This window comes from Larus michahellis, chromosome 1 (assembly GCF_964199755.1).
Source record: "Larus michahellis chromosome 1, bLarMic1.1, whole genome shotgun sequence".
Taxonomy (NCBI): Eukaryota; Metazoa; Chordata; class Aves; order Charadriiformes; family Laridae; genus Larus; species Larus michahellis.
The window spans coordinates 10,629,322-10,653,619 of record NC_133896.1 but is presented as its reverse complement, the minus strand read 5'-3'; positions in this window follow the sequence as shown (position 1 = coordinate 10,653,619).

Below are 24,298 nucleotides of genomic sequence, written 5' to 3'. Positions count from 1 at the left end.
GGCAGTTCTGATTCTGTTCAAATTATATTTGCCCTCACAAGGTGTGACTCAAGAAAACGGAAACACAAATAACCCAGCTCTGCACAAGCCAAATCTCTCCTCTTTGTCTTACTCCCCTCTCCCAAAAGCAAGGACTGCAAGGAGTACAACCAGCAGCAGACTACAAGACTGCCACACGATCTTGGTATTTCCTCAGTGTTGGAAGAATTCACAAACAACTCTATGTTTCCAGATGTATGTAGGAACAAAGTAGACTGGAACATGTCATCGATTAAAAAAGTCCTCCTTTTCTAGAACAAAAAATACAGCAGTTCACACCCACATCTCATTGTCCCAACAACTCAGACACAAAAATACTCTATCTAATTAAAATAATTTAAAAATATTTAACAAGCTGAAGCGTAAGCAGTGTGAGTGCATGAAAAGAGGTTGTTTGTTAAAAGTCAATATGCATAACCAAGTCCTTCCCATAGGGCTGTCACCTGGGACAAAATGTGACATCACATCTTTCAAGTTAATTTTTAGCAACTTAGTCTTTTTGTCTCTGTTGATAGAGCAAGAAAGATCATAATTCTTTCAACAGCAATAGGTAGGTACTACTGCTTAAAATACAGTGCAGTAAACATGGATGTTCCAATAGTAGAATGGTTTCCTGTCACAGAAAATTGCACTCATTGATTTTCACCAAGACTGGACTGAGAGCCAAGGCCTCGTTTGTAAGGAAACAGTATTGTTAATTGCTTAGACTTTTTGAAACTTAGACAGAAGAGTGCTTTTTTTCTGTTAGACTCAACATTACATATGTGCCCCTACAGTGGTATAAACAGAAGATGTCCATAAATATCCCATCAATACCAGACAATGCTAGGCATTCTGGGCATCTGTTTTGGTTTAATCCCTATTTGTGTCATGGTATCAGCAGCACATAACTGTTCCTTCAAACAAATACTCCCCTTAGAATTTTCAGATGCCACGGAACAAGAAAAGGTAGTCATGCGTATCAAACACTAGCTATTAGGAATGATGTGGTGTTTTGTGTTTGTTTGTTTGTTTCCAAAAGATGCATTTTGTTATGCCTTACTATCTCAGAAGTAACAAAATGAATTAGCAGCCTAAATTTGTTCACATCCAGTAAGCCTCTGAAGCATCAGCACACTGCTGCCCACTGCCAAGTGCAGCAGGTACAGAACTGGGTGCTCCAGGGGCTCATTGCCAATATAAAGAGTTGCTGGATTTTCATCTTAGCCCTGCCTCACAGCCCCACCAACTCCACGTGTGTCATGAGGATGTAGGGACTTTTTGCAGGTCTTTGCTGTAGAGCATGACTCTTTAGTACCTGACACGTTTACTCTAAGGCTTCTGTGCAGAAGGAATTCAAAGCTAATTTCACTTCATGCATTAAATATGAGGCTTGTGATTCTTGCTTCAAAAAAATCCCAGATACTCACGGAAGTTTTGACAATTCAGCTGTGTAATGCCTATTCCTTATGTTCCTGTGTGTGCTTCTTACACCTTTAGTGCTGAGAATGACTCACCACCCGAACACTGCTGGAGTGAGAAAAACGGGTACAGCCAGGGGACAAAAATCAGGCTTTCACCCCGCCCAGCTGCAGGGCTGTTCCGTGCTCGCGCGGTGTGCACAGCTACTTGGCAGGGCTTTTAATGTGGCACACGGCAGTGCCAGGCAAAACAGATCGTGACACACTGTCACATTAAAGCCAGTGACCTGTATAGCAAAGCCTGCGTCAGGGACGTGAGTGCAGTGAGCATCTCTGCACCCTTCCCCCTGCCAGAGCTTTGGTTGCTGGTGTTGGAGGCCAGCTCTGATACGGTGCAGCCATGTAACTTTGCCGACTTCTTTAAGAATGAGGTTCTTCTGCCCTTTGCTCAGGAGCTGCATTTAAGCTCAGGCCCTTGCCTGGTCCTTGCTTGAGCAATGCTGCAAACGTGCCTTGGACTTGCTGAGCTTGATCCTGGTCCAGAAGCTTGACTCCCCAGCCAGAGCTTGGACTTGCCTCATTGCTATAGACTTGTCTAATCATCTGGACTCTGGGCTGAGCTTGGCTGCCATCCCCAACCTCTGCTGCTCACCTCTCTCAGGCTGGCCATGGCTGGTGAAGCCACTGTCCTGCTGGAAAAGGTGGCACGTCCCATTCCCTTGCTGCTCCCTGACAGTCTGGCCCCTTCCACACGCTGCTCAAAGGCGCAAGAAAAAAATACAATAAAATAAAAATTTAAAAAAGGAAAACCTTTTCAAATTACACACCGAACCATGTGTATTGGAGACAACAGGGACATGAAATTAGGACTGAGATCCCACTGTGCTATACTATTTGTCCAAGGTAACAAATAACTTAATAAAAAGGAGCAGGTTAAATACTCTTTAGTTTCTATCTATCTTTTCCTGTCACATGATGACTTATTAGCTCGTGCTCACAGCTCATGGAATATATTTGAGATAAAGTGACACCTTCTGGGAAATGTCCCCAGATTATCAGGAACAGCTAAAAAAATACTATTTATATGTATTTAAGCTTTTCATTAAGCTTTTTTTTAGAAAGAGAGAGTGACTTTGCCTTTTCCTCTGTATCTTGAAAGTACTAATGACATATCATAAGCCTTGCTATGATGTGATAAAATGAAGTTACCAGTTTAAATACTTTGAAGCATTTCCAAAATCAACATTGCCTTAGAAGGTGAAAGCTGAATTTCTGTTCCAAATCTGATCCAATAAAATACAACTTTCCCCTCCCCAAAAATCAAAAGGAAGATTATGATGAGCAGTGTAGGATGACAGTGCACATATGCAGACAGGGATTTTTCCTCATTAAGGAGAGATCGTATATTTTACGCATTCATTTGTGCTGCTTTTTAATGTACAAGTTAACATTTGTACGTAAAAGTTAGCACTTGTATGACTGATTTTGTTATAACTGTTTAACCCGTCATGAACTTGATTCTGAGGATGAGAATCTTTTTGCCAAGATCCAAGAGACTCTACACTGTTCTCTACACTGAATATAGAAGAAAACTATGGGAACTAAATCTCTGACTGTCAGATGGCTGTGTATAGTTTTAGGTGCATCTAGATTCTCCACAGATACTTTGAATTATTCTCACAGCTTGCTTGTTAACATTCATATTCTATTGTTGTTATTGTTGTTATTTTTTTATTATTATCACTACAAGCAATCAAATAGAACTCACAGTGAAAAAAACTCAGTCACATCAATCTGAAAAATCAATGGCTTAAAATCCATTCTCAAAGGCACCTCTAGCAGAGATAGAGAGTTGCACTAGATCACACATTGTATGTAAGTAAATAAAAAATATTAATAAAAAAAATAGTAGTAAAGTCTGACAAATAAATAATTCCAAAGTTAAGAAACATCACAATTAATTATCTTTGTAGCTTTAATTCGATCCTTTAATGTATATGAACTCTATGTAATCTGTAACAAAAGGAAATCAGAGCTCTTCCAATAGGATTCCTGCCTTATTCAGGGCACCAAATGAACAATACGCAATTATTCAATATTATGTTTTATGCTTTTACCAGTTGTTCCTGATGCCTTAAATTGAGTACTATTTGAACACAACTCCAACATGAGAATTTTTTATTTCTTTGATGTTCTGGCCTCTGAGTGCATAATAAAGGCTATAGTGATTCTTTTCACTGTATTTCTCAAGACACAGAAAATACAAAGTACAGACATATTTTATTTTATTTTTATTTTTATTTGTTTTACATTTAGTTAGTTCACATATAGGTATGTGAGGAACAGACTATACCAGACTGTAACAAACTGTACACATTTTAGTTCACAGTTCTGCATATGTGCCATGGCAACATCTCTGTATGACAGGGGCACACGCCAGTCCTATTCAATGCCTTTCAAATAAACCGGGTATAGGTCCTGGGTGGGAACCATGGATGCTTGGAGTATCAGAACTGCAGGCCATACATTACACCGTGGTAGCTAAGTCCTAGCCTTGCCAAAGACATCTATATCCTGCAAGGGCTCTCGGTGGGAGCAGAGCGTTAGGTGCCTAAGCAAAGGAAGCCAGGCGCCAACTGAACGGACAATACAGCAAGTGGGACATGGAGAAGAGAAGAGCATAGCCTAAGACCTGACCCCAAAGACAGATGCATTGTTACATTGGTCAAGAAGTCACCATCTATTCCATTTTTATGGTTGTCAGAAAACGCCCCAACACTGGGGAGCTGACGAGTCGGCAAGTAGGCCTTGGTCAAGTGTCAGATGAGGCATCTGTAAAGCATGAAATAACTTCCCCTATTTTACTGCTTACCTGGGAAGGCAAGTTGCCCTTACTCTCCATCACTCACCTGGGGAAATGACTAACTCATAGCAAAAGGGACTAAACTGCTCATTAGTATAATAAGGAATGTCAGGAGAGCTTCTTAACATGCCTTTTTTTATTATTATTTTTGATTATTTTTTTTTTACCTTGACCTAAATGGAGAAGCTTCAAAGACTTGTTTGGCAAAAATCCTCCAGTCCAGTCAAGCTCAGCCAGGCACAGAGGTAAGTGAACTGAGAAATAAGTTTATTACTATGATCACTGGTGCAGTGATTTCCAATTCAAGGATTAAGTATGCCTCCCTGCAGTTTGTACAGAGGGAATAAAGTCTGTCTACCTGACAAGGAGTTTGGCGTTTTCAGGAACCCGAGCTAAGATGGATTCCTTTCTAATTGCGGAGAGAGATGGCAATGAATATTTATGTTTTGTTGCAGCATGGTGGTTTTGAAAAAGAATTGATGTTAATTCTTTGACTCAAAGATCTGCTAGGACATGAGTCCTGAACACAGCATTATGCACCTAAAATGTGTACCTCTATGCCTCAGGCAGAGTATATCTTCTCTCAAGCCCTTTATTATTCATTTTTTTTTCCCTCTGAAATGGTTGGGTTTAGCTTTTTGTCTTCCAACAAGAGTACCTGCATTTGGATACTTGAATTTGAACCACTTCCAGGCTTGAAGTTCAGATACTCATCCCTATGAACGGTAAATTTAAAGAGGCAGAGGAGGAAGCAGCATGGTAAAGGCAACATCTTTCCATGTTCCACAGGCTTTTTGAGAGATGATCAGAGGGAGGCCAGATAATCCACAGAACATGTGTGTCACTGTTCCTCATCCACAAGGCAGGGACTCCCACCTGGAGTGGAAGAGTTTTTCACTCATTTAGGGGAACTATAGTGTTCATATCTAATCACATCCTTGCACATGAATCTTAGCATTTCCACTCATTAATAATGACTCCAAGTAAATGTGCCTCAACAGTTGCACACTATGGATCACTGCCAGAGTTTGGAACAGATATCCTACCTTGCATCTTCATTCTGAGCAAAAGTTTCAAGACCATTAGGTTTATTTTTGCTGGTTAGTTACCAAGCTTCTAGGGTTCTTGCTACCTTTTGGTGTATGATAGCAGATTTAAAAAAAAAAAAATAAATACTGTCAGGACATTGCTTCTTTGCAGCAGTAGCTTCTAAGATATTTTTGAAAATTTTGGGACAGAGTATAGACAATGGAACAACCCAATATTTTATATGTCATTTATAACTTTCAATGCAGAGGTTGTTGGGTTTTTTTGAATTAAAAGCAAATTTTAAAAATTTCCATTTATCATAATCATGGCTTTCATACAAAAGAACTATCCTCAGCCCAGAACATACAACCTAATGCATGTTTTTCACATTCAGATTGATTTAAACTAATAAGAGTTCTGTTTATTGGTTTGCTTTTTGTTTACTGGCTGATAAGAATAATACATATTCTGGAGTTATCCATAAAAACTACTGTCTTCTTCAGATACATTGTCAAAAATTATTAGCAGCCCTCTCTACAAACATTTTTTTTCATATATTTTATATAGCTACATATAAGACTATATTTATATATTTATTTCTATATTTATACATGTGCAAATGTAAGTCTCTGTATATATAAAGTTTTCCTTGAATTATCTTCTTCAAACAGTTACTTACATATATTGGTCTTGTTACATATTTCTTTTCCTTCAAGCTCTGTGATATTCCTTAGTCCAAGTAGAATGAGGAAAAGTCTTATGGCATCATTTTATGGCAGCTGTTCTTCACCTCACTTCTGAAAAATTGTTAAGGTGATGATTTTAACACAAGTCTAAGTCCGCCCCCTTCCTCTTTCCTCGTTCTAGCTGCTCCAGTGATAATAACTCAAGAGTATATTCTTTCACATTAAGGTTACTAATTAGTTTCTAATCCCTCAATGTATGTAAAAAAATGTAAGACTACAGATTTCATTTTCCTTACTTCACCTTCCAAACATCTATTTGCTTGCAGTACTGTACTGAAAGGCATGAGTTTCTTCTTTGCCCATTTTGACTTCTGGTAACTTCGCAATTCAAAGAGAGGGATAAAGTATTGTATTTCAAAGCATTATGCAATTTTGAACTTATAGAAGATGGGAAAGAAATGGAATTTTTTTTTGTACCTCCTTTATTTACCAAGCCATACCTGTTGCTAGGGACCTAGTATATTTTGTCGTTGATGGACAGGTGCTTTGAGCTTGCATGACCATTGCTACTGCTGAAGACAAATCTTGGTTCGGCGTTCCATTTACAACACAGTGGAACTCTATCAGTGACAGTTTCAAGAACTCAAATTGTGAACTGTAGAGATTAAACCAGATTCTTTCCTTTTTTTTTTCAAATGAAAGATAATAATGTTTGGTATATCTTGTATACTCTTCACTATATAGAAATTCTTTCTAAACAGACCATACAGAAATCTATGGCCTTTCTTAAAAATAAGGTTGGTTTCATAAGCACTGGATTACCACTTTGCTTTCCTAAAATACAGATGCTGATTTGAGGAGCAAATTGCACCTGCCACACAGGTGGCAGATCATCAGTTTCGTATTTCTGTCCCTTCAGGATTTTTGGGTGAATGTCATCCAATCCTGGAAATTTGCTACTCTTCCTTGTACCCATTTCTTTCAAAATCTCTTGTACTGACACTTCTGTTAGGCACAGCTCTTCAGCTCATCCTATGAGGAATGTGTATGAACCTTGTTTAGGAAACTCTCTAACCCCTGTTTAGTGAACAGCACAAAAATTTGATTTAGCTGTTTTCCTTATCTTCCTTGAATGTTTCTTTTATGGTTATCATCTATCAGCCATGTGAATTCTCTAGCAGGTTTCCTTCTTCTGATGTATTCAAAAATTTTCATTATTAGTTTTCATGCCTCTGGCAAGTTTCTCCTCAAAATTTTTTTTTCTTTTTTATTCTATCCTATCTCATTGTAGTTTTATATTTAACTTGACATTTTATCCTCTCCTTTCTTTTATTTCACAAAGCCTCACTTTTTGGACGGATGACTTTTGCTTTCTAATACTTATTTTCTTTGCCATTTAACCATGATGGTTCTTTATTTGTGTGTGTGTATGTTCCTCATACATTTTGTTTCTTTCCTTATGATTAGTGGTATATTTTTAAATTTAAGCATCTAATAAGACAGTTTTAACCAATCTTTGCTTGGAAGTAGTTTAATACTCTCAGCAGCCTTTTTTATTTTGTTTTAACTTTCTTCATCCTGTATGTATGTACTTGCCTTTTAAAGGAGGTGTATCTCCACAAGGATGTCAGATTTCACTGCCGTATGGCTTCCATTACTCATATGTGCAATTGCTGAATATGTTATTGCCACATCAGTCTTCTGTCCTGAACCAGGATGCTATTGATGTAAAAGTCAGTTGGTGCCTTGTGAATGCACTAACTACTCCAATAAATAGTTATCAAATGTGTTTTAAAGTGCAGCTTATATACCATGTTCCACATGTCCACTTTGATTATGGAGGGTTAATTGAAGATTTACTCTGTCATTGTTTTTCTTCATAAATTTTGTAATGTTTTTCTTCATTTTCAAAGCAGAGTCATCCTTTTATTATTTAGTCCATGTATAAATCTGCTATTACATTCTTTCTAATTCAACCAGGTATTTCAATTCATGAAGATCATGTGACATGATATGCCAGAGATGGCTTACTTGACTCTATTTTTAGCATAAACCTCCCTCTCTTTCACAGGTACAATATACTCTCTTATTCCTAAATAATTGGACTATAGTAATATGATGATTATTTTCTTTCTATTATATTTTGAAGCAGCATATTAAATATGTATTTATCTCTTATAAATATATATTATTTATCATAAATATGTATTATTCAAAACTGGGCATTTTCCTCTTCCAGAATTTTTTAAAAGCAGAAATACATAGAAGTATTATATAAAAAGTAAATTCATGTTAAAGTTTCACTACAGATAGTCTAAATCTAGCTGGTTATTTCTATTTCTCCATTTAACTGAATGTTTTATGTTTAGCTTTTACATCCCCTCTTGCCTAAATTTTGTTTACTGCTGTTAATATCCTTTTTTTCTAAGAATCCTCTTAAGAAGTGAATGATCTCAAACTAATATTTTTCTTTCTTTTTTCTTTTTTTTTTCCTTTATTCATGTTCAGTTCTAAAACTTCTTTAAAAAAAATTAAGTGCCAAACAACTTGACATATTTTCTTGAGATTCCATATTGCTTGACGAGCTTTCACTTTTTTTCAGCCTAAACCATTTCTCTTTATGTGAGTGGATTCTGTCTTTCTGCCTGCCTGTCTGCATATTGCTGTGCTTAGAACTAAAGCCTCCAGCCAAAAGCCTACATCTGCCACCAGGAACTTCTCTCCCACTGCTATTACCTTGTTGGTACCTTCATGAACTGCTGACCACTGGCTCCTCTACAGCACTCTCTAAAAGGATACTTCACTATCTTATGCTGCTTTGCATTCAATGGACTCTAGAATCAGAATTCACCCATGTGTATGTTTCGTAACTTACGTACCAACTCTCCATCCTGTCTTTTCTTAATCTTGAGCCTCTCAAATGCAGATCTCATAGAGGCAGCAGGAACATGGCTATAGCTTGTTCTTTGGCACTTCTATTTCACACTTCTCCCTCTTCATATGAATGCCAGCTGGGGCCTTTTGTACCTTCCCACAATTCATGCTCACATTTTAAGCGCTGCAAAACATATCTGCATTTGGGTTGGTTGTGAGAGTAGAGAGTAAACAGTACTTAACCTGAAATCACCTAAGGATTCCAGCTGTTCCTGGAGTTTGTCAGCTGCAAGTACCATTTTTCATGCCCTAGCAACAGATTGTAAATAACTGTAAGACAATAAATTATTTTGCTGGGGAGGTGAGATGGCAGTAGACCAGTTGTCAGAGGTAAAAGATTTTGAAGCCGGCTGTGTAAGAACCAGACCAGAGGACCTTGAACTTTGGTAAGAGGAGGTGGAAACTGGCAGACCAAGTGTCCCATTTTGTGGATTTTCATCTGGTGGGGTAAGGGTAGAGCTGTACCCTATTTATTGAGCCTAGATTTGTGGTATATTGTATTTAAAATATATCTGTATAAAGTTTTAGTTCTGAACAATTCAGTCCTGTGTCTTCCTCTACTTCCAGTCCAAGCTGGAAACACATTCCTTTGTGTTTAATTGCTCATAAATTTCAGATATTCCTGACTGATACAAATACAAGTTTTCATGCAACATCTTTAGGTCTTTAAGTATTTGTAAGACAAAAATTGATTTGAAAGCTGTACAATCTTATTCTTATTCAGGTTTGTTACATCTTAGCTATACAAATAGAGCGTAAAGGGGCTGGATGTCAGAAGGCTTTCTGAATTCTCAGTTGCTGGATTTACCGCTACCCAGCTGTTGGAGTTTTTGTATCTCTTAATGAAGCTATTTAGGGTCTCCAGTTAATGAACCAATAAGTGCAGCCAGGCCAGTTCAATCAAGAGTTAGATACTTTTACTTATTTAGAGAATTTATAATTACTTAGTCTTAGTTTGTGCTAGAGGGAATACCAAGTAAGTTCTGGTTGTCAGAATCAGAATGAATGAGTTTCCCACCGCTTTAGTTTTTATGAAATGTTTACATTTATGCAAACAACACATATATTCCACACTACTATTTGCTAAGAGGTGTATTTTGTATGTACATTGCACATGTTTATGTCACTGTATAGCCTAAGGTATGTACCTAATTCATAAACAGAGGGCAACACATGGAAATAATTGAAATAATTCTGGAAAACAAATAGCTCTCAAAGAAATTTAGGATTTTTTTTTAAAAATAAACTGTTTCTGATGCAATGAAATACGTAAAATGGTCATGGATGCTTTTTGCAATAGTAAAACCAGTTTATGCATCAGCTGTCCATTCTGTTTGGTTTTTTTGTTTTTTTCTGTTCCTATTGTCTTTTGCCCCTCCTGTGCCTCCTTCCCAGTTGTATCCGTTCTTGAATTCTATGTTTTGGTCCCTTTTACTAATCCCACAAACCCTTGTTCAGATGCAGCTGAAAGGGGTATGTAGAGGAAGTAAGCCAGGACTAGTGTAGTTGGAGGGCAAAAATTGCACAACCTGAGAATGTGATTATGAAATGAAATGGGAACAAAATTCAATTCCACTTGATAAATTGTGCTGCTCATTTGCCCCCTCTTTCTGATGTGTGTACCTGGTGCAAGTGTGTTATGCGTTACAGCTATCCTGGTATGCAATGTCAGGTAGTAAAAGTGACATTCTTAGTTCTTTTCAGAAAGTAGGACATACGGTACTTATTTGCTGAGCAACATAATTGCATCTTCACCAGTTATCTCAGGTATATCCAAAGGAATTAAGCTGTGCTTCAGAAATGAAACGCTGGAGAAAATATGCAGTAAACAGATTCTTTCTGAATGTGTTTGTCCACATTCTTTTTCTGTATAATTTCATAGATATTTAAAGGCTTTTTTCTCTTTTGCCATGAAACCTAGTTAAATACCAAATGATGTACACAAGCATCCTATTAACACGTGGTATCATTTAATAAAGAAGACATAAGTCTATGACCTAGCTTTCAGAATCCACAATGTGTTTTTCCAAAACTAGTTCATCGTTTGTGTTTGTACATGTCCAGATACATTGCTGTGTAAATCTAATCAGTTGCTGGTATTTCTCTTTTAAGAATGCTAACCATGCCAAGTGTGCTAAAATATTGGTTTTAAGTTCCTCAAGTTAAACCCCTGATCTGAAGAAGAGTCAGTCACTCTCTGCTAAGAAGAAAGTCTGATTTCTGTGAAGAGACTAGTATGGTGTTTGCATCTAAGTGACATTTTTCAATACAGTAATTCAAAAAAATTCTTCAGCGGAGAAGTAATGGGAACTCAAGAGACTGCTGATGCAAGAAAAGCTTCGTGGAGATAATAAAAGATTTGAGAATAGTCATAGCAGAGATGGAAGATTCTAAGCAGAAAACTCCTAGTATAAAAACTTCATTCTCTGGGAACAGAATGCAAGCTTTCACTCTGAAAACCCAATTTATAGACTAGTTTTTCAGATGGCTTTAAAGTGTCTAAAACTGATGATATAAACAGAAATGGCAGGTGTATGAAAATGTCAATGTACTAATAGAAATAGCAGGCAAGGTTATTGTACTGTGTGTAGTAATTATCAGTTAATTCAGCAGTTCCCTGGGACTTCATATATACAATTACAACTTTTGACTGTACCTTCATTAGAAATGGATAGGCAACCTCTAACTCTAAAAGCTTTAGCTCATACTATCTAAAGCACATTCGTACCATCTTTGTTACAAGCACAACCCATATATGTGGCTTACACATACAGTAGGACTATGAATCAATCATAGACTCACAGAACGGTTTAGGTTGGAAGTGTCCAATAAAGATCAGCCCCTCTGCCATGGGCAGGGACATCTTTCACTAGATTAGGTTCCTCAAAGTTTGCTTCAACCTCTTCTTGAACACTTCCAGTGATGGGACAGCCACAACTCCTCTGGACAACCTGTTGCAGTGTCTCACCAAAAAAATAATTTCTTCCCTATACCCAATCTCAATCTAGCCTCTATCAGTTTAAAATCATTATCCCTTGTCATGTCACTACAGGCCCTGGGAAAAAGTCTTTCTCCCTTTTTATAGATTGAGACCCCACAATAAGGTGTCCCCGCAGCCTGCTCCTCTCCAGGCTGAACAACCCCAACTCTCTCAGTCTTTCTTCACAGGAGAGGTGTTCCAGCCTTCTGGTCATTGTCACGGCCCTCCTCTGGTCCCACTCGAACAGGTCCATGTCTTTCTTGTGCTGGTCTCCAGAGCTGGACACAGTACTCTAGGTGGCGTCTCACCAGAGCAGAGTAGAGGAGCAGAATCACTTCCCTTAACCTGCTGGCCATGCTTCTTGTGATGCAGACAAGAATACAGTTGACTTTCTGAGCTGCAAGTGCACACGGGTAGCTCACATTGACTTTTTTTCCACCAATATCTGCAAGTCCTCCTCTGCAGGACTGATCTCAATCTATTCATCCCCCAGTATGTACTGATACTGGGAATTGCCCCGACCCAGGTACAGGACCTTGCAGTTGACCTCCTTGAACTTCATGAGGTTCACATTGGGCCCACTCCTGCAGACTTTCAAGGTCCCCCTGGGTAGCAACTCTTCCCTGTAGCAAATCAACTGCACCACTCAGCTTAGTGTCACCCACGTGCTGAGAATGCACTCAATCCCACTGTCTGTCATTAATGAACATAATGAAAAGTACCAGTCCCCTGAGGAGACCCATTGTTACTGATCTCCATTTGGATACTGAGCCACTGACTGCAACTCTCTGGATGCAACAATCCAGCCAGTTCCTTGTCTGTCAAATAATCCATCCATCAAACCCATATCTCTCCAATTTAGCAATAAAGATTTGTGTGGGATCTTGTCAAAGGCCTTGCAGAAGTCAAGATGGATGACATCAGTTGCTTGTCCCTTATCCATCAACACAGTCACCCCATCTTAGAGGGCCACCAGATTACTCAAGGAATTATGGACTTTATGAAGTCCATAAAGATTTTATTTTTAATTTCAAATAATATAAAGATGGAAAGCTAAAATAATCCCATTTTGGGGGAAAAACAAGATGAAGAAAAGCAGGACAGGGCTAAGCATGGATCAAAATTGCATGGAAAAAACATTCTTTTTTAGCCCTTGCATGAAAACTGATGAGCCTTCAGCATGCCACATGGGCATCACCTTATCTGATCGTCATGTATCCAGTTCATCCGTTTGGTGAACTTCACTTAATTGCATTACACACTAAGCAGGCAGTCGCAACTCAGAGTAATGTTCTTCTTTAATGATGCAATTCTGCCTTGTTCATGCTATTCTTAGGCAGAGCCATCAGGTGTTTGATGCCTGGGAAGCTCTGATAATTGGAGTAGCTACAGGGCTTGCTTTCAAGTTTTGTAGTATGCGGGTATGCCAGGGTTACCAGCAGTATTGGCTTTTCATCATTATGACTCAGGCCTACCAGGAGGTGAGTTTTTTTCTATTCTGGACATCTTATGAACTCAAAAGAATTAGCAGTGGAGCTAGCAAGTCAGGAGCAGCTCTCCAATTAAATCCCATAGAGGGGTGAGAAAGTGATACGTGGATAAGGTCTAGCTGGATCGTGTGGATCTCTCAGCAGCTGCCATTGTTGTTACTAATCTTTGTGAAATATTTCCTTCTAAGTCCATCTTTTTGAAGGTTGCAACTTCATTCAGTCAACAAATAAATCTTTATGCACTTTTTTTTTCCCACTACCCAGTTCCGTAGTGAGGTAAGAAACTGGAGAAACAGGATATTAAACATGCAAAAAACATATGCAGAACATACATCAGAAAAGCCTCCTTTAATTGTTAATCTGGCTATTAAATGGTGCCAAAGAACATATTGTTTTCACCTAGGGCTTTCTCTTCAACTGTCCGTGTTGAGGCATGATGTCTCTCTTTGAGAAGCAAGTAATCGAAAGATTTTACAATTGAGTGGCACACAAATCTGAAGCCAGAGAAAGTCATAAATAGCTCTACTTTGTGTTCAACTGATATTAAATGTGGTGCAGTTGATTGAACTGTGGTGTTCACAGAATCACAAAATCACAGAGCAGCCCAGGTTGGATGGGACCTGGAGAGATCATCTGGTCTAAACTTTCATGGGAAAGGGAACCTAGATGAGATTACGCTATTTGCTTGTGCTAGAAAGTCCCAAAGAATTCCAGGTCGAATGGAAAGCAAAACATTGCTTGTAGTGGTGAAGAAGTTCCATCTATCAGATCCTGCCTCTGATTTAAAATCAGTTTTCTTTTGAATAGAAATCTGATCCTTGGAGTAGCATAAATCAAAATATGGAGAGATTGCTTAGCATGGAGATCTGTATGGTAGCTATCTGCTTCTGTCAGTAAAGAGGAAGCTGGAAATTAATTGGTACATTGCACAATATTGTGGAATAGCTTGGATGCTTTGCCACAAAGACCTAGCTCAATTGCCTGAAATATGCTCTTGGAAATGTTTCTTCTTTTGCCATGTATTTGATAATCTCTATATTGTGCATCTTACAGTAAAGTCTCATATTTGTAACACAAAACACAAGAAAATAAGACCTTTTTTTCTGTTCCTGCAGCACTGTGTGGTACACCAGAAAAAAAAACAGAACAGCAAGAGTAGTGAACACATGAGAGATAAACCTCTCCTTAGGGTTACAATCAGTACCAATGGCTGTTATTGGGTGTCCCCAGACTCTTCATGTTAAGAGATAACCAACTCTTGTTAAAAGAAAGAAAATACTTTGTCTACAAAGAAAGCAAAGTTAGAAGCAAGTTCTTTAAGTCTGTTACAAAATATCTACTGATTGCAAATTCAGCAGGTTAGTTTTACTTATTTGAGGTAAAAGCCTTGTATGCATTAAAAAATGACACACCATCTGTGCTGCATTAATCACTGCCTTGACTATGTCCTCGATTAATCAGACCTTGGTCTATTTGCCTGTCTAGACCTTGTGTGGGGAGAACAGCCTTTGCTGTGCTGATGACAGGAGGGTTCAGTTTCAGGTAAGAAGAGATTTCCCACAACATGGCTTTAGTTTATGGTTATAAAAATAGACTAATTGCTTTATTTCATTCACTTTATGTGGCTTAAAACCCCCAATTCTTAGGTAGGAGATGGACTGAATATGGGACCAGAAAGAGATCACAGGCTGTTTTTCAGTTCTCCTACCATTGAAAGCCGTTTATAGTCTTACGTCTAGCAAGAGGGAAGCAAACCCACTTCCCCTATAGCCTGAATAGAATAGGGGCTAAACGTGATTCCTCTGCAGCCTTTGAAAGTGTAGTCTGCACATGTATTCGGTTCCCATCAGACTAACGATTTATTTCTTTTTGAAGGCTTTGTGTAATTTCAGTCATGGTGGCCCTCTGTGCAGACTGCTTTGCAGTTGAAAACTCCGTGGAGCATATGGCACCTGCTGACCCCATGGTGCCATTTGCTTACTTGTAAATCTGTGAAACCAGCTTTCCAAGAGGGCAAATTCAAAATACAGAAGTTACTAACAAATACTTTTCTCCTGCCTCCTTCTCCTGCATTGTACAATATCAAAGGGCTTTAAACTAGATTTGAAGTGGGGTGGGGACGGTACTGGGCTTGCTGGCGGGGTGCCAGGGCATAGTTGCTCAGCACTCGTGGGCCAGTGTGCCAGTATTTCTGAAAGCCAGAAGGCACACCACATCTCAAGGGTCAAAACTACACACACAACTCCCTCTCTGAAATGCTTATACACCAATGCACGCAGCATGGGGAATAAGCAGGAAGAGCTGGAGATCTGTGTGCGGTTGCAGGGCCACGATCTCATTGCAATTACTGAGACGTGGTGGGACAGCTTACGTGACTGGAATGCTGTCATGGATGGCTACGTCCTTTTCAGGAAAGACAGACCAGCGAGGCGTGGTGGTGGAATTGCACTCTATGTGAGAGAGCATTTGGAATGCATCGAGCTCTCACTAGGGGTGGATGAAGAGAGGGTTGAGAGCTTATGGGTAAGGATTAAGGGACAGGCAAATATGAGGGACACTGTTGTGGGTGTTTATTACAGGCCACCTTATCAGGATGGGGAAGCTGATGAGGCTTCCTACAGACAGCTGAGGGTAGCCTTGCAATCGCAGGCCTTGGTTCTCATGGGGGACTTCAATCACCCCGATATCTGCTGGGAAGACCACACAGCCAGGCATGCACAGTCCAGGAGGCTCCTCCAGTGCATTGATGATAACTTTTTGACACAGATGGTACAGGAGCCAACAAGACAAGGAGCACTCCTGGACCTGGTACTGACAAACACAGAGGGGCTGGTGGAGGACGTTAAGTTTGGGGGCACCCTAGGTTGTAGTGATCATGAAAGGACAGAGTTCAGGATCATGGGTACTACGCACAAAACAACAAGAAGTAAAATTACAACCTTGGATTTCAGGAGGGCTAACTTTGACGTCTTCAAGAAACTGCTTGGAGAGATCCCGTGGGCTAGGGCTCTGGAAGGCAAAGGGGCTCAAGAAAGTTGGTTAATATTCAAAGACCACTTCCTCCAAGCTCAGGATCGGGGCATCCCTAAGAGAAAGAAATCAGCTAAGGGACACAGGAGACCTGCATGGTTGAGCAGGGAGCTTCTGAAAAAGCTCAAGTGGAAGAAGGAGGTTTACAATAAGTGGAAGAAGGGACTGACCCCTTGGGAGGATTACAAGAATGCTGCCAGAGCGTGCAGGGATGAAACAAGGAAAGCCAAGACCCCCTTGGAATTAAACCTGGCTAGGGATGTCAAGCTTAACAGGAAGGGCTTCTACAAGTATATTGGAAGCAAAAGGAAGACCAGAGAAGTTGTGGGCCCACTGTTGAACAAAACAGGAGCCATGGTGACGGAGGTTGTGGGGAAGGCGGAGTTACTGAATGCCTTCTTTGCTTCAGTCTTTACTGCTTGGACCAACCCTCAGGAGTCCCAGGCATTGGGGGAAGTAACGGGGAAAGACGAAGACTTCCCTTGGGTTCAGGAGGATTGAGTGAGGGATCAATTAAGTCAATTAGATATTCACAAGTCCATGGGCCCTGATGGGATGCACCCGAGAGTGCTGAGGGAGCTGGCGGAAGTCATTGCTGGGCCGCTCTCCATTATCTTTGAAAGGTCCTGGAGAACAGGCAAGGTGCCTGAGGACTGGAGGAAAGCCAAAGTCACTCCAGTCTTCAAAAAAGGCAAGAAGGAGGAGCCAGGGAACTACAGGCCAGTCAGCCTCACCTCCATCCCTGGAAAGATGATGGAACAGCTCATTCTGGGCGTCATCTCAAGGCATGTGGAGGAAAAGGAAGCTATCAGAAGTACTCAGCATGGATTCACCAAGGGGAAATCATGTCTGACTAATATGATAGCCTTCTATGATGGCATGACTGGATGGATAGATGAGGGGAGGGCGGTGGATGTGGTCTACCTTGACTTAAGCAAGGCATTTGACACGGTCTCCCACAGCATCCTCATAGGGAAGCTTAGGAAGAGTCTGCTTGATGAATGGACAGTAACGTGGATAGATAACTGGTTGAAAGACAGAGCTCAGAGGGTAGTGATTAGGGGCACAGAGTCTAGTTGAAGGTCAGTGACGAGTGGTGTTCCGCAGGGGTCAGTACTGGGTCCAGTCCTGTTCAATATATTCATCAATGACCTGGACGAGGGGATAGAGTGCACCCTCAGCAAGTTTGCCAATGACACAAAGCTGGGGGGGGTGGCTGACACAGCAGAAGGCTGTGCTGCCATACAGAGAGACCTGGACAGGCTGGAGATCTGGGCAAAGAGGAACCTTATGAAATTCAACAAGGGCAAGTGTGGGGTGCTGCACCTGGGGAGGAATAAGCCCATGTACCAGTACAGATTGGGGGCTGACCTGCTGGACACCCGCTCTGGGAGTCCTGGTGGACAACAGGATGACCATGAGCGAGCAATGTGCCCTTGTGGCCAAAAAGGCCAATGGCATCCTGGGGTGCATCAAGAAGAGTGTGGCCAGCAGGTCGAGGGAGGTCATCCTCCCCCTCTACTCTGCCTTGGTGAGGCCACACCTGGAGTCCTGTGTCCAGTTCTGGGCTCCGCGGTTCAAGAGGGACAGGGAACTGCTGGAGAAGGTGCAGCAGAGAGCTACCAAGATGATTAGGGGACTCGAACACCTTTCTTATGAAGAAAGACTGAGGGTCTCTTCAGTCTGGAAAATGACGGCTGAGGGGGGACCTTATCAACACTTATAAATACTTAAAGGGTAGGTGTCAGGAGGATGGGGCCAGGCTCTTTTCAGTGGTGCCCGGGGACAGGACAAGAGGTAATGGGCACAAGCTTGAGCATAGGAAGTTCCACCTAAACATGAGGAGGAACTTCTTTCCTTTGAGGGTGGCAGAGCCCTGGCACAGGCTGCCCAGAGAGGTGGTGGAGTCTCCAACTCTGGAGACGTTCAAAACCCACCTGGACGCGTTCCTGTGCAACCTGTTCTGGGTGACCCTGCTCTGGCAGGGGGTTTGGACTAGATGATCTCCAGAGGTCCCTTCCAACCCTATGATTCTGTGATTCTATGAAATGCGGTGAATTGCAAGTAGTCTTTGTGAATGAGAAATTGTTCCCGACATCTCCCGTCCGCTTCCCTACCAGTCATCCTACATCCAACCCTCTCCCACCAATGCATCCTCTAACCCAGCACTGTTTGCTCTTACCATATAGCTTTTGCAATGACCCTTACAAGACTGCACAATCCACGTGTTGTCTAATGCCCTGGATCAGAGCAGGGTTGACTTTGAACACACTGAAAACATCCAGAGGTGACAGTAATCTCTACTGGGCCGTGCTCCCTGACACAAGCTGTAGAAGTGGCAATTGTCTTGGCAGCTTCAGCCCCATTGGCAGCTACAGAAGAGGACTGGGAGGGCTTTAGCTCAAACTGACTGTTCACCACCAAAGACACAGCAGGCGACCATATTAACAAGCCAGGAAGCACCGAAGAAGCCCCAGAAAAAACACCCTTGCAACAGTTTCTTCTACTGTGCAGTTCCCTAATTTGTGCATTTAAAGTGCCTTGAAAAGGATAGATGAGATAGGAAACATGATGATTTTTTATTATTTTTTTTTTTCCCAAAAGCTAAAAGAGGTGTTTCTGCTTTTCTGGAGCATATTCTTTAAGAAATGAGAAATTTCCCCACAATTCATAATCCACCCAGGCACAGGAACTATGATAACAAATCACAGTTCAAGATCTTTTCTAAAAGCTTCTGTGGGTAAGCAGTTCTCAAATCATTATAGCCACTAACCCCACACGAATATAAATAACTCACAACTGAATATTCACCTGCCAGCTCACAGCTCTGTGTGCCTGGTGTAACATTTAATGGAATTCACAAAACAATGCCACAAAGGTGCGAAAAACAGTCAAAAAGCCAGAGTGCAGAACAGAAATGGTAATGTTCTAAGCTGGAACATTCATAATTTCAAGAGAATATTTTATATTCTGGAGGTTGAAGTAATTTTTACCATGTGCACACTCTTAAAAGGTCAGTGCACATAAAAAAAAATTCTATGTTTTTTAGATGTGAAAAAAATCTCTGCTCTTTTTCAAGATGATTAAAAGTCAGGAAGATAGAAAGGCAGGTATTCTTTGGAAGTTGCACTTCAGGTTTATGAATAGCTTTTTTCACAGAGATGTGGTATAAAAGTGAGTGAGCATCTAATTCCCCTACTTTCCAAGCAAATCTAAATAATAATTTCTTAATAAAATTAGTTTCTAATGAAAAATGACCTCTGAATAAATGAGAGTACATCATGTAATGATTTCTGCTTTTTAAAAGGAAAGAAAAAAAAAAACAAACCCCCTCCCTCCAAATCCCCTCCTTCCAAAACCATTCCCCAGTACATATTTATTTCTTATTGAATGCTATCAACTTCATCCTCCCCACTGTCTTTATTTGTCAACTCTCCGAGACAAAACTGCTTAGAATTAGTTACCATATTTTCAGCTATATTGATAGCTCTGATGTTTTGGACTATTTACTCTTAGACAAAAATTAGCTTGAAATGGACTTTCTGATTACCTTAAAGCATCATGGTAGAATTAATCTGATGAATCTGATGGATCATCTCATCCTACTGAACACATCTAAAAAGGACCTGATAGATTGCAATCTAAAAATATCTATTTTTCTCCAACAATTACAAGGGAGAAAAAAAGAAAAAATAAACGCAACACCTTCCCTCCTCTCCCCCCAAAAAGTAGAATTAAACCAAAGAAGCCTGAACAACCACAGGCTCTTATGCTTTAAATATTAATATGGACTGCACTCTCAACAGTCTGACAAGGCCACGAATGGCCTTAAAGAGGCTTTATATTCCTTGATAGACTTACTAACCTCTGATTTTTCACTTTTACCCTCTTCCAAAAGTTTCTACCCTGTAGAAGGAAAGACTGAGCAGGATGTGTCGATGCACACTAAACTGCCACTGTCTGAAAACAGTGTTGGTTAGTACAAACATGCCCTTACGCACTGCGTTTGGAGCACAAGCTGGCATCTCTGCGTGGCATCGCACTGTGTTGGTTTAACTTGCCCATTCGCCTGGCGCTGCTCTGTACATCGCTGCAGCGCGACACCGCATTGTATCGAGGGGGAGCTTTGTCTGGCCACAGGCCTTTTCTGCTCCTGTAAACAACGGAGTGAGAGACACTAAAAAGTATTCTCATCCCTCTGGTGGCTGTTGTGAAACTAAACAACTTTTGAACATAAAAAGCACAATAAAATATTCATTATTTTTAATGACTGCAATATAATAATGTAGTAAAAGTAACACGTTTAAGCAGAAGAAAATGTAGTAAATTTAATAGTAATGATCTGTATGCCTGAGTTAAAGCTACAGGTGGAATATTTCCATTACCTTCATTTAACAAGGTCCACAGTGCATTCTTCAAATTCTAATTATTAATAACACTTTTTAATGCATTTAGCAAATTAAAAAGCAGAAAATGCTCATGGTGCATTAATTATGCCCATTGGTCTGCAAATTTCATCTCTCATTATTGGGAAGAGGAGAAGACAGCGAGCTACAGCTTTTGAGGCTTATGATGATGATGGTGAGGATGATGATGATGGACGTTGTTATGTGCCTTCACAGATATGTTTGAAAACCATGTTGAGGGAACTGGGCGAGTGTGATTCTTCAGAGTGAGATAAAGTCATCATGGGCTATATGTGTGATTTTGTTGGATATGCTGAATTTCAAACTGACTAGAGATGTTCCGAGAGCTCACAGTTTATATACAAATGCACTCACATTAAAGGTAATCCCAGACTACGCTTCTTAAAATGCAGCTTTTCAAAGATGTGCAAAAACACTCTCAAAGGCATGAAACTCTGCAGTTGAATTACCTGATATCACAAGTAAAGAGGTGTTTTGTCTCAATGGAGTTTTCTGGGTGTTGCAATTGGGGAAGTCTACTGAAACAAGTTATTCACAATGGCTCTTCAGCCCACAGACGTTCTGAAACAGGATCTGTGACTCACCAAACAATTAATGGAGCCAGGCTTCTCTTCCTGCAGTTAAATCTGCTCTTTCTAGATATGGATAAAAGTCTCGTGGAATCTAGGAACCGGGCAGCTAAGGCTCCCATGCTCAAATTACATTCAACCATGCTCAGTCCTGCTACATAGCACTTCTCACTTCAGCAAACTGTGAGCACATATGAGCAAAGGTTTAACAATATATTTCCTGGTTCAAGATTAGATAAGAGTCATCTCTCAAAGGGGCAAAGTTGTTTTGTGAAATGGGATTACAGTGATGGATTAGGTTGATGTTTGGTAAATTTGTTTAGAAATACATTTATCACTGTGAAATGTTGATTAACTCATAGCGACTGGTAGCTTTATTTGACATAGCTAGCTCTGCCATTTTTCTGTTTATAGTGATAGTCAGATATTTTATTTCCTTAAAAAATTAAAATTGAAAAAAAATGCTCATTACTAGTGGGGAAAGTAAATATTACCCAAAGGAAAGACTTGTCAATCATGGCTTCATTTATGATAAATACTTGTGTTAACTGGACGTGAATCCTCCTTTAAAAGCAGTAATTTGGTGAACTGAACAGGATTCCAGGGCTGATAGGAATTGCAGACATCTTGCTAGGTTACAGATGTAGAAAAACTCACTTTCAGTGTCTCTTATCTGGACAGTGCAGCTTTCAGAGGCATTTGTGCCTTCTGGACTCAGAGACATAAAGTTGCATAAATAACTCCAGCTTCACTGCTCCAAGGTTGACTAAAGAGATTAATAAACTTTTTAAAAAGGGAAACTAACAGACTGCTTTTTTAGGGGAAAAAAAATTGATTCTTTCCCCCAAAATTAAAAGAAAATAAAAGAACAAGAGAAATTCTATAACTATGTCATGTTAATCTAAGCACTTTTGAATATATAACTGTTAACTCTGTTGTTCAGGCACCTGGATGGGTGGCAACTATTTTTCTCTCTTGCCTACATCAAGAGGTCTGTTTTATGCTACAGAAAAGTTCTGTAGATCCTAAAAGCCTATTTTGAGATATACAAGCCAGGAATTTCACAGTAGGCTAGCACTCTCCTAGCTTGATGTCCCAACAGCAGTCTGGCTTGTCCCTTGTCGTTTCTCAGTGAATTTCCATCAGTTAGAATCTTCTGGGTTTAAGCGACCATGTTCCACTCTTGAAATACATTAATGCAGCAGATGCGGATCTAATCCTAGCTTTCCAAAATCTACCTGACATTAACAGACTAAATCTACTCATTACCCTGTGCCACAGTTTCCCACTTGGCAAGTGTATACTAACATCCCTCTGTCCTGATCTGAGATCTCTGCTCATAAAATGCACGGTGAAGGGCATCTGTAAATAACAACGTGTGACTAGTGATTTGCACATACTCACGTTGTCTGGTGAAAGGAAATTATGAGAAATAACACAGATTAATTCAGCCAAATATGTTTCTTAATTATATTTATAATCTGACCACTTCATGCACATACAAAATACATCAAACTCATAATGAAAAGAAGCAGACAATGCCCCCCAAATATACAAAGAAGCATTTTAAATAACATTGTCTGTGTACGAGCACACTTGTGCGTATCCTTCCAAAATGCATTATCACTCTTTCTCTTCTTCCATAGATGTCATAGCACTCTTTGAACAAGACTTTGTAGTTCTGAATTCTCACAGGCGTTGCAACCATGAAAGTTGCAAGGTGTGAGCTAGAAATTTAAATTTAAAAGGTAAATAAAAATTTAATGCAATTCTCCACTTGTAACCACTAAAGGGATGGGGAGCTAAAAATACACACTCTTGTATTACATTAGGAATCATGATTTGCATATTACATGATTTCCACCTGAAATCTCAGAGAATGAGACACAAAGCTACATTTGTTCCATCAGGCTGAGATGCTGTTATTCCTTTCTAATAGTCCATTAATGGTACATTTAGCACTAGATACTAGCAAATGAATCAGAAAAAAGTAAAATATAACTCCCATTACTGTTGAAAATAAGTGGACTCCACAATTCATCAGAAAAGGATTTCAGTGATGTTTTAAGTTTTCCACCAAGGATACCAGCAAGGATTGTATAGGGGATTAAGTATAAATCAGAGATGCTTATTCTGTGTATGTTCTCTCTGACACAGCCTTCAGTGCTAGCGCTTTCCATATAACTGTAAACAAGCAAGGATCCTAACTGCAACTAAGTTCCATTAAACTGTCACAGAAAAGTGAACTTACCCAGTCTCCCGTATCAGAACAAAGTTTGCAACTACATGAATTCATGCAAGGCTGCACACAGTGTCTGGTCCCATCTCTTAGACAGGCAATCTAGCTAAACAAAGTGCAAAAACCCTCAGGTAAATTGATTTCCTTAACACAACTGGCTGACGGAAAGATTTATCTGCCGTTATACCAACATAAGGTGAAACCCTATTTTCCTTATACTCTGGTTGCTGACAGTGTGCCCACGGGCTCCTTTCAAACACCAGGACAGTCCCCGTTGCCAGAGGAGCACAGCAAAGCTCGCAGATCTCCAGAAACAGTGAGATCTCTCACACACAACCTGTTTGGAAAACACTGGGTGAGCACTGATTGCTGTGTTTGTTAACACAGCAAACCTAGCAAATCTCTGTTATCCAGGCTATGAATTCACGCTAAGTTAAATACTGTTTCCTGATTAGGAGTTGAAGGTCAACATGAACCTCTTTGTGGCTGATGAATCCCTTGTATGTTTTCTTGGTGGCATCGAAATCTGTATCATCTTGACTATTTCCACTCTTGGCATCATGTTGTCATTTGAAGAGTTAATTAATTTGTGACTCATTTGTGGTTTATACC